The 11,556-nt window shown below is 35.5% G+C and overlaps 1 long non-coding RNA gene across 2 annotated transcripts; it reads left to right on the top strand.

Annotated features, from left to right (window-relative positions):
- Nucleotides 1-800: 800 nt before the first annotated feature.
- LOC306859167 lies at nucleotides 801-11,062 on the top strand. Of its 2 annotated transcripts, XR_013783274.1 has the most exons (7): nucleotides 801-1,164; nucleotides 1,769-1,929; nucleotides 2,114-2,190; nucleotides 5,054-5,222; nucleotides 7,520-7,590; nucleotides 7,866-7,947; nucleotides 8,184-11,062. It is a non-coding gene; the product is annotated as an uncharacterized lncRNA (long non-coding RNA). The 2 variants fall into 2 exon arrangements; XR_013783275.1 differs by lacking the exons at nucleotides 7,520-7,590; nucleotides 7,866-7,947; nucleotides 8,184-11,062 and having other exon boundaries at nucleotides 835-1,164; nucleotides 2,874-6,620.
- Nucleotides 11,063-11,556: the final 494 nt, after the last annotated feature.

Raw genomic sequence — 11,556 nt, 5'->3', positions numbered from 1 at the left:
TGACTGAGCCTGAAAAAGGGACTCAGCATTAATGTTTTGTTGGGGGACAAGATTTGGAGATTCTAATCCAATTAGATGAGAAAAATTGTACAAAACAGAAACGAAAACAAAGACAAACACCCACTTTTCTACAATGGGTACAAGAAGTAAAATAGTAAGCAATAATATGAAAAAGTGTTCTTCATGCAATCTCAAATAAAAAACTCCAATTCACAAGCCCCATTCAACTTAAACCAGTGCAAACCAGGTTACAAAACTTATAAAGGGTGTACAAAACAACGGCAGTGGCCTGTTTGTGCCTAATAAAACAAATAGAACACAGAATATGAGCAATCAGCACATTTCACAACATGAATGCACCACCTACTTTATACACAGTTCACGTTTATCTTCTTTTGAGCATATTAATCGGTAAATAAACTAAAGATAACAGTACACACTTTACACAGGGTACAATCCTTTTCATGCAATATACAGAAACACTTTAGAATAAAATGAACAAAACTCACTCTTATTAAGCCTCTGAAGCACACAGAAAAAGCTCACGTGGTAATTGGCACTTGTGTGATCTTACGTATCGTTTCTCTCCCCTCTAACACAGTATAAAGGACAAGAGTTACTGCATGTTCAGTTGATATATGAAATAAGCAGAGTTATTTAACATTTTAACAAATCTTACAACATATCTTAGGTTAACTCACGCTCAGTCTCTGTCAACGTGATCTGAATTCCCCTCCCCCACGGGCGATCTCTCACGTGCAGGAACAGAATGCTTGTATGATCGGCAAACTAAACCATCCACTCAATAAAACCACACAACTGTAGTCACCACACACTCACAAGTTGAAATAAAGCTGGAAATTTCCTCTCTTTAACAGTTTTATCAACTATTTCTTCCTCTGTGCAACTCCTGCTTCTAACTTTGCTCTCTTCCAGTCTGACGTGCACTTCACTCTAGCGCATGCACGAACTCTTAAAGGGGACAGCGCACATAACTTAGTTAAAGCAACAAAGGTGAATTACTGTGAAACTTAACCAAGTATAAGGTGAATTTTGCCCCGGTCACATATATGTGATATGCGCTCCTAAACTCAGAGAGACATTTGCTTTGATTTACAATGCGAAGCAGGCAAAGAGGTTACAATTATCAACAAGACACCTAAAGTAAGTGTTATACCTAATTTACAATCCTTTTTGTAACATCATATTGACAAATCAAACCATTGTTAACTCCCCAAATTTAAAATGGTAATATAAGTCATTGGTTCTTGCATGTCTCGTGAACAAATATCATATCATATCATGAAGCTTGTACATTGAGTTATTTTGATGTGTCAATTTACTGGGTTTGAGTGCTATTTTAGAATCTCTAAACTCTTTTCAGTATACTCAAACTTTATATATTGTGCTAAAAAAAATGTTTTAAATGATTTTGTCACCTCACAAGATATGACACATGACTTTGAACAAGTTTTTGTGGGTGCTTTTTTTAAGAATATGTTTTGTGTTCATCAAAAGTGAGTTACATGGGTTTGGAATGACATTTTTGATTAAATTATTCCTGGCACTGGAAAGGATGGCACTGATAAAATGCTATCGGACAAATTTTGCGTCCAAATATAGCACAGAGGAGACTCTCTCTGAGTTCTTGTGTTTCATACTGGCCAACATTTTCAGTACAGTGTGTTAATTGCCTCCTTATTTAATTGTATGAGGTATGATTATATTTTAATACGTCTTTCCTCCTTTGCCTTCCTCTTAACACAAGCTCTTTCTGGATCTGTGAGACCACGCCAATGTTGATGTGGACCAACAAATTCTCACACAGCTCTCTGTAATGACATCCTGAGTCCTTCAAGTTTCACGGAGTCCCCTGAAGGAGAAGTTCAGGTGCATGTTTGATGACTGAAAATGGCAGACTGCAAAAAGGTAATTAAATCACCTTTTAGATTTTCATTGTACCACTGACTGATACCCTACCTCTCTGCCTGAGATCATACCTGTCTTCTTTCCTGAATTTATCTGTATTACACACAGTAATGGATGTTTAAAAAAAGAAGGGTAAAAGCATCCACCATGTTATGTTAAACTACTGAGGTCATTTTGTTTAAAGGCCTACAGTTGGAAGCAGATATTCTGCTCTTGCCTGCTCTGTTCAAGGAGGACCCGGGGTTGCTGTTTGAAGTTGAGGTGAGCCATGAACAGTTGACTACAGTGTGTGAAACACAATCTAATCAAAGCAGTACACTTATTGCACATTTTGTTATTCAGATGATTTCAATGCAAACATTCATTTTTTTGTTTGTTGGTCTACACAAACTACTTTCATTGTGTGATAAAAGCTTGCTGTCCTTTTATTAACTGCAGCCATACAAAGGCTGCAGTTAATAAAAGGACAGCAAGCTTTTATCACACAATGAAAGTAGTTCACACAGTTTTCACACCACAAAGGGCGAGGTAATGGAAACTGACAGCAGACATTTAGGACATTATAAGAGAACAGAAACATGCAGTAACACACAACAGAAGCAGCAGCTTATGAATGACTCCTTGCTGATTAATTGTTGTGAACATGATGGAACATTATGAGATTCCCTCTCAGGATTCTGCCAGGGAAACTGTGGCAGTTGAAATTAACAATTTCTCAGAGGCAGATAAAGGAGTGGTTTCACCTGAAGTCGTCTATGTGAGGGTAAAATTTAAAGGAAAAGACTACATGTGCTGCTCTGTGTTTAACATTGTTTCTGGGTTTTGCTGCATTGATATGTTCATTAATTGTAAGGGAGATAACTACACGTTCCTTTCTAGAACAAGATGTTAGTCTATACTCAGATTTACTCCGTTTTACCAAGTTTTCCTCTATTGCTTTAAAGGCGAGAAGCAAGATGAATGAGGGAGACATGGTGAAGGCTCAGAAGTACAGTCGACGTGCATGTAGGACAAACACTATGGCAGTGATTGGACCGGTGTGGCTCTAACTGTGTTCCTAGTCTTCTATTGTGGTGGAGTCTTTAAAAAGGGTGTTATCTTACATAATTTACCTGGGGTTTCCTCAGCAAGTTCCTCTGACACGTCTTTTTCCTCTTTTGAACTGTCTTTTGTTTTGACATTGAAAGATAAAAATCAAACCCCCGAAATTATGATCAAAGTAGACACAACTCTTATCCATCTGGAAGCAACATTAATAGAAGCCCTCAGAGACCCTCATACAGTGGAGGAAGATGGAAAGGGTGAAGACAGAAATACAAGTGATACTGTGAGGTGAAAATTATCATCTCAGTTTTATTGAAATGTCATAAGTTTATTTAGTTATTTTTAAGTTTATTTAATAAGTTTGATTAGCAGAATTTGGATTAGAAACCTTTTCTAAGATTATATTAGTCATCAGGTTCACATAATTTGCTTCTGATATCACTTGCTGAGAAGACATAAGGATATAGCATTTTCTTGATTGTATTGTCTTCTATTTATGTTTGAATGAGCATGTTATTAACTTTAACAGAATGTATTTTAGTGGTTTCTATATGCTTTGTAGTTACAGAATTCAAATAAGTCTTATGAAACTATACATGCATATTTACTTAGAGGCAATAATGAAACGCAGGTGTTTCCTGAGGGTCACACATCAGTAAATATGTCTCTTTTTTTTGTAGACACTCCCTTGTCTCCACACATGTCTGTTGCTTCAATAATAGTATAGTTTTGAATGTAGTCTTGCTAATAAATTACTTTGGTAAGACATAGAATGAGAATGAGAATGGATCAATAAATAAACAATTAAATCATGACCTTATCAGCAATTATATCTATTCTGTTGTATCCATTGTATCTATTAAGTGGTATCCATTTTTTGACCGAAATTATATTATAGCAACCAACACTTGCAACACTTCAAAGATGCCTTTTGTCTGAGGCTGTTTCACCCAAACTGTACAAGACCTGACACTTGACATTGTTTTTTTTTTCTGAAAACCTTTCAGTCAGAGGCGCAATGCTGTTCAGTCCAATGGCTGAAGCCTTTTAGTCTGAGGTACAATGCCTTTTTGTTATATAACTGAGGTCTGAGGTTTTATGAAATGTGCCAAGAATACACTTGTATTCATTTTTGTGAACATTAAATATAATTGAAACTGGATCAGACATACTGAAGATTTTAGTGCAAAGCTGTGTATTTGTGTGCTGAGTGTTAGTGTGGTTTTGAGCAAGGCAGTAGCTGCTCTGTGTCACTGTGGCTCTCTGGCGCAGTAATACACAGCTGTGTCCTCAGTCTGAATATTCTGTCCTCGCAGAGTCACTGTGTTGCTGGAAATATCTCTTGTAATTTGAAATCTATTTTTCAGTTTATCACTGTAACATGTGCCTCCGCTACATATTTCTCCAACCCATTCCAGAGCTTTTCCTGCAGGCCGCTGAATGAAGTCAGTGCAGTAGCTGCTGTCAGTCACTGAATATCCAGAGATTTTACAGGACAGTGTCAAAACCTGACCAGGGGCCAGTTGCATAAACTTAGCCATCATGTTAAGACTGTCTTAAGAACTAGTTTGACCAACTAACTGTTGCCAAGGGGTAATCAGTCTTACTTTTTCCAATACAAATAAGACCAATCTACTTTTTCATAACTGAATTGAAAAAGTTATGACCAGTCTTGAAAAAAACAATTAGGTGACTAACGTTTTAAGACTAGTCTAAACAGTTTATGCAACCGGGCCTTTTTTGATTGTTCAGTTTTTATTAGTTTCTTTATTTTTTGGTGCAAATTATATTTGTTGATTATATTATGCATGTACTTCTTTTTACCAGCTGATTTAATGTCTATAATTTTTTCATAAGCTTCAAACAATTTCTGTAAATCTGTATATGTCCGAATGAGGAAAATCAAACTTTTAATTTGTAATACAATGATGGTGTTTTTGTTCAGGGAGGCTGTTGGTGTCTGTCACTGTGTTTCTCTGGCACAATAATACACAGCTGTGTCTTCAGCTCGCATATTGTTTCCTTGCAGTGTTATTGTGTTACTGGAAGTGTCTCTGGTGATACTGAACTTGCTTTTCAGGGAATCCTTGTAGGCTAAGCCTCCACCACTCCAGATGACTCCAATCCACTCCAGAGCTTTTCCTGCAGGCTGACGAATCCAGCCTGTATGCTCACTTGTAACTGAATAGGAGACTTTACAGTTGATAGTGAGAGTGGCATCAGGACGGACAGTCAGAGACTCAGGCTGAGTGAGTTCATATGAATCAATACCTGTGTCAAATCAAATAATACTTGTTAATAAGAGAACATGATGCTTAAAACTGCTTTTTAGCAACAAATTAATGTATCACACATAAATTAGACTAAACTTACAGGATATCACTGCCAGAAGCAACACTAAAGATGAAGAGATCATGGTTTGTTTCACAGCACAGTTTGATTGAACTGAAGCGATTCTTCTCTCCCTCTAGTGATCAGATGAATGTATAAACTGACTCATGCCTGCTGTTTAAATATGCAACAGGAGATTTACATAATCATACAGAGCTACTAATCAAATCTACATGCTACAAACAACAAGAATATTGGGATTACATGAAAAAGAATCACACTTTCTTTTTAAATTTATTGAGGGCAAAATCCGATTGAACTGCATTCTTAAAATTTTTTGGTTTTCTTATGGTATTATTATTTTCACATATAAGAACATTAACATCAACATTACCAACACTGAGTGATTTTTCTCTTACCAGAGTTAAACACCAGAATAGACAAATATATGTAACATTTTTTTTGTTTCTTATTTTCTGTACAAATACAGACAAATACATTTCGTTATTACACATTAAATATAAAGCTGTTATTTATAACATTATTTATATTTATTGACATTTCATCTGAGAGCAACAACAGCAGTAATTATGGAAGCACTGGTTCTGTTGGACCAACATCAGTAAGACTTTCTTTAAAATGTTAGCAATATGTTTCATTGCTTCATATGTAGCAAGAAAAAAAAAACATGTTAATTCCTATAATATCTCAGATCTGCTAACATGGGCATTATATGAAGGCAGAGAGTAATATCAGCAGTTTTTCATCAAAGATGAATAACTTTACTACTTAAAAAATTACTGCTTTTATGTGATAACTTCTAATGAAGTTTCTAACTGAATTCAAAAATATTATCTAATCTGATTAAACCTCATTGACTGTATTAGGTTACACCAACAAAGTTAGGTCTGCAGGTAATTTCCTAGACATTTGTTGGGCTGTAAAACACTGATGTTACAAACTGCTATATAAAACATGAATAAATAATCACATTCAGAACAAAAATCCTTTGAAATGGGGTAAAGGTCTTTTTTTCTTCTTCTATATAATAGGTAGGGAGGACATTCTGTTGCTTGTTTATTCAAGGTGTTTTTGACCAACTGATTGTGTTTTGTATCACTGTGTGCTCAGTCTGCATATTCTGTCCTCGCAGAGTTACTGTGTTGCTGGAAATTTCTCTTGTAATTTGAAATCTACTTTTCAGTTCATCACTGTAACATGTGCCTCCTCTACCTAGGGATGTGCGCTAAGACTAATTTGACTGTCATTTAAACAGAAGTTTTGTATCCGACTTGTCTAAAAGCTAGAAACCCCCCAAAAATGGCAAAAGAAAAAAAATGTGCGTGTGTCTACAGCCTACACTTGAAATACTTAAATCTTGAATCACACAGTCAAATCCCTCAATGAATTCTGCTAAAAATTATGCCATATGCGTGCCTCGCATTATCATCATTTAATATTAGGCGGTCGTTAAACAGAAAAAAAGAAAGAGCATACACTCAACATAATTTAGCTACATATCTCTCCAACCCATTCCAGAGCTTTTCCTGCAGGATGCTGTATCCAGTGAGTGCAGTAGCTGCTGTCAGTCACTGAATATCCAGAGATTTTACAGGACAGTGTCAAAACCTAACCAGCACTTAAGACAAGAGAATCAGTCTGGGTCAGTTCAACACAGTGGACACCTGAGGGGACATATATGGCTAGATATTTTAGAGATATGGCAACATTATAACCAAGAGTATTGAGAGAGATCATGGTTTGAGACGTGCAAGAACAAGCTGCTTATTTTAATCCTAAATAAAGAGGATGAAGAGGAATATTTGCATACAGTTCTGCATATGTCAGTATGTACAAATGTTCAATATTTTATACATCTGCAAGGTTGTGCCAATTTCTTTGACTATGTTAATAACTGTCAGTGAACAGATCCAACTGTCATCAAAGCTGGTGACCTCTTACAATCAAACAACAATAATTTTGAGATTACATGGCATTATACTGTGAACTTTATTTTAAATAAATATTTGCTTTAATTATGAAAAATTAATTACAGTTTTGCAGTTTGTTGATTCACTGTGAGAATGATTTCATGTTTTCAGAAGAGAAATGTTCATTAACTATGTGTTTGATCACTCAAATTATATGGTAATAGTCCGCTCTTTGAATTTGATTTGTCTATTTATTGTGTATTTCCTCATTTGGGATTTTTCAGTGACTCTTGCTGTAAAGTTCATTTATAAGCCAGTTCGGTCATCTGTCAAACCAACTGGTGCTGAGCCAAAGGTAAGCATTTATTTGTAGTTTTATCAATCTTATGTTAAATTTCACTTCAAATTTATATTTCCAATTATATATTTGGATTAGAAAGATTATATATTTTCAAATTTCCCTTTTTGTAATTGTACATATCTGGTGGTAAATTCTGAGGTAAATTTATGTTGGTCCCTTTTAGTTGTTTAAATTCGTCACTAAAACACTTCACTGTAATGTTTCTTGATCCAATAAACAAACAGCTTTGTAACAAACATAAAAATAAAGATTTTTATTCTACTTTTCAGGACGGGAACAGGAACACAGTTTAATTTCCGATTCGCAATCTACACACTCTACTGATAAGTGTGACACTACTGACACCTAGAGGTTAGTTTTAGTATTGGCAAATATAAATACATTCTATCACTACATTAACAATAATGTAAGATTTAAAAAATACTTTAAAATATTTTTTTTAAAACACGCTTTGAAATTATTCACTAAAGACTAAAAATCAGTCTGGCAGTATTTTCTGATCATATGTTCACCACAGAGGCCAAAATGAGCATTGTGAAGCTATATTTATATTTATAATAATTGTTTATATTTCAATTGTGTTTCAGGGCAGTTCGTGAAGACAGACAGATGGTGTGATGACCAGACAGTTCCACCTGCCACACCAGAATCTCTGCTGTATATGGATGCCTGTCCACTAGCACAGGGGTTTTCCTACATTTTGGAGCCAGGGACCCCTTGCAGACAAGATTTGTCAAGGACACCCTAATAATTACAACAGATTTTAAGGTTGAAGTTATTGTGGGTGGGAGTATAATGAACATAATATGATTGTTTTATTTATTGATTGTTTTAAATGGTCCTCATTTTATATGACTTGTTTAATAATACAGCACAATATAGGCCTAATTTACCAAGTTGCATCAGGTCAGGAAAAAACACACACAGGTTGCATCGGTGTATAAGACCCATTTTACTATTACTTTCAGAAATAATGTAAATACTGATAAATAAAACAAACGTTAAGAACCTTAAACATTATAAACACTGTAAACATGTATTTTATTTTCCGTCACTTCCAATCGTTTAAATTCAATACTATTCAAAACAGAACAAAAATAAAAAAAATATATATATAGGCATATGTATTCTAGTGCCATTAGTTACAAGCAGTATTTATTTTGTAAAATAAAGAAAACAAACAAAATGCGCTTGCCATCTCGGTTTCCGTGAACCTCATCCTGAAAAGAAGAAAACTCAGTGGTACTGTCTACTTGTCACATAGACATGAGAACTATATTTATAACCTTTTAAGTGTTTACATTTTGGCTTATATGCTTTTTGACATTAAATGCATTATACAAGTTTCTTTGGAGTAATCCAGCACATCTCAAAAGATTAAAAAACACCACTTGTAGTTTGGAAAATTTAGTATAAATTATTTTGCGGACCCTTTGGCTTTGGCCTTGAATCCCAGTTTGAAAACCCTTGCACTATAGCATATTGTGTTCTTTTCATTATTGTGCATGCAGATATTATTTCGGCACATGAACAGTTGACTATTGCATGCAATTAATTCCATTTAATTGAATGCAGCCTAAGAGTGTTTATTTTGTCCAGAAACAGTATAAACGACGTCTAAATGAGACTGCAGTTGACCTTATAAGACGTTGAAAATACGTCCACAATAACCACATTTGAACTAAATTTTAACCTTCTATAGATGTCCTGTGGAAGTCGATTTTGGACGTCCAGAAGACGTCATAAAAAGACATCATAAAAACTTTCTTTCTGGCTCTTCAGGGGACGTCATTTCATCATCCGACAAAGACGTTGAAAAGACGTCGTTTGGACGTACTTTTGCTCAGTGGGTGTGTTGCACAAAGATGCTATGGTTAATTCTGCAGTGGCTTCATTATTTATTTTCATTGATGTAACTTGCAACACTGTGTCTAAAAGTTAAGTTACTCAATATTAACTTGATGTTTACTGCCATCTATTGGTTTTTAAGCAGGCAGCTCCTCCAACATAGACCTCCAGGACTCACATCGCACAGACAGAATAAGCACTTCAGTTCACTGACTGACACAGATCTGATGATGAAACCCTCAGTGATGCTCAAATGGTGCTGAAAACTTTGATCCCTCCTCTGGGACAACAGCAAAACAGGGTCAAAACAAACTCTATCAAAATGCACCTTTACAGTAATAGACTTTCTAACCTTATGGGAAGAAAGAAAAGTGATGTATATAATGGATTTTATTGACTTTCTATTGAAACATAGTTTCTTATTATAATGCTTATTTTAGCTGATTTCTATGTTTTTTATTATGTTTTTATTAGGTTTGCTGTTTTTCCAACTGATTGGATGCATATTAAATTTTAATATAATCAAATGAATTCCAGCTGTGAATGATGAACATCAGTGAATATCAGTTATAAAAACATAATAATACTGTAATGTGAATATGATGTTTTTGCACAGGGAGGCTGTTGGCATCTGTCACTGTGTTTCTCTGGCACAATAATACACAGCTGTGTCTTCAGCTCGCATATTCTTTCCTTGCAGTGTTATTGTGTTACTGGAAGTGTCTCTGGTGATACTGAACTTGCTTTTCAGGGAATCCTTGTAGGCTAAGTCTCCATCATACCAGATCACTCCAATCCACTCCAGAGCTTTTCCTGCAGGCTGACGAATCCAGCCTGTACTAGAGCCAGTAACTGAATAGGAGACTTTACAGTTGATAGTGAGAGTGGCATCAGGACGGACAGTCAGAGACTCAGGCTGAGTGAGTTCATATGAATCAATACCTGTATCAAATCAAATAATACCTGTTAGTAAAAGAGCATGACGTTTAAAAACAAAATGATGTATCACACAGAAAATAGACTAAACTTACAGGATATCACTGCCAGAAGCAACACTAAAGATGAAGAGATCATGGTTTGTTTCACAGCACAGTTTGAATGAACTGAAGCGATTCTTCTCTCCCTCTAGTGATCAGATGAATATATAAACTGACTCGTGCCTGCTGTTTAAATATGCAACAGGAGATTTACATAATCACACAGAGCTACTAATCAAATCTACATGCTACAATAAATATTCATATTATGTATTGCTCTCAGAGACTTTATGACATGTTTTAGTTTTTCTCTTTGTCTTGTGTACATGAACTGATTTTACATCATTTTCTTCTCCATCTTTTCTAATTCTGTTTGAGTGCTTTGCGAACTTGTGCGCTGAAAAAAAAGCTGAAAAAAGATCTCTTGAAATATGGTATGATTCATATGCATTTTTATTTTCCTATGTATGAGGATTTTTTTTTTTTCTTTCAAGATGTTTTAGATCAGAACTGCTTGTGGTTTTTGTTCACTCTCGTGCATAATAAGACACTGTTGTGTCCTTTATTGTCATATTCTGTATTTATAGAGTAATTTTGCTCCTGTAAGAGTCTCTGGTAAATTAAAAATCTGATTTTTAGTTTGTCACTGTAAAGTGTGTAACCGCTACCAAACATCTACACATGACTAGACACACATTGCGTTAAAGGAGTCAGACATGCCTTTGTGCTGCGCAATGTTTGAGCTTTTATAGTGAACTTCACTGCATACCATCTCCAGCGATAGTATATCATCTCATTAGGCTGCATTTTATAGATTTTTATATTCTCTGCTGCCACCTGTTGACTTTGAATAACAAGAGATGAAACAGCCAGTGTGGTTTTTGTTCAGCCGTATAAGACTTTTGTGTCACCGTGAGTCTCTTGCACAGTAATACATGGCTGAGTCTTCTGCTGTCAGACCTGTTAGTTTCAGATACACCATACTCTTTGAATTATCTCTGGTGATTCCAATTCGACCTTTGAAGGATTCAGAGTAGTCATTGCCACTGCCACCACTATGAACACGGCCCATCCACACAAGAGGTTTTCCAGCTTGTTGTCTGATCCAGTGCATGCTACAGCAGCCAAAGCTGAA

Source organism: Barbus barbus (genome assembly GCF_936440315.1).
Source record: "Barbus barbus genome assembly, chromosome: 3".
NCBI classification, from domain to species: domain Eukaryota; kingdom Metazoa; phylum Chordata; class Actinopteri; order Cypriniformes; family Cyprinidae; genus Barbus; species Barbus barbus.
This window is presented reverse-complemented; position numbering and strand designations above follow the sequence as displayed.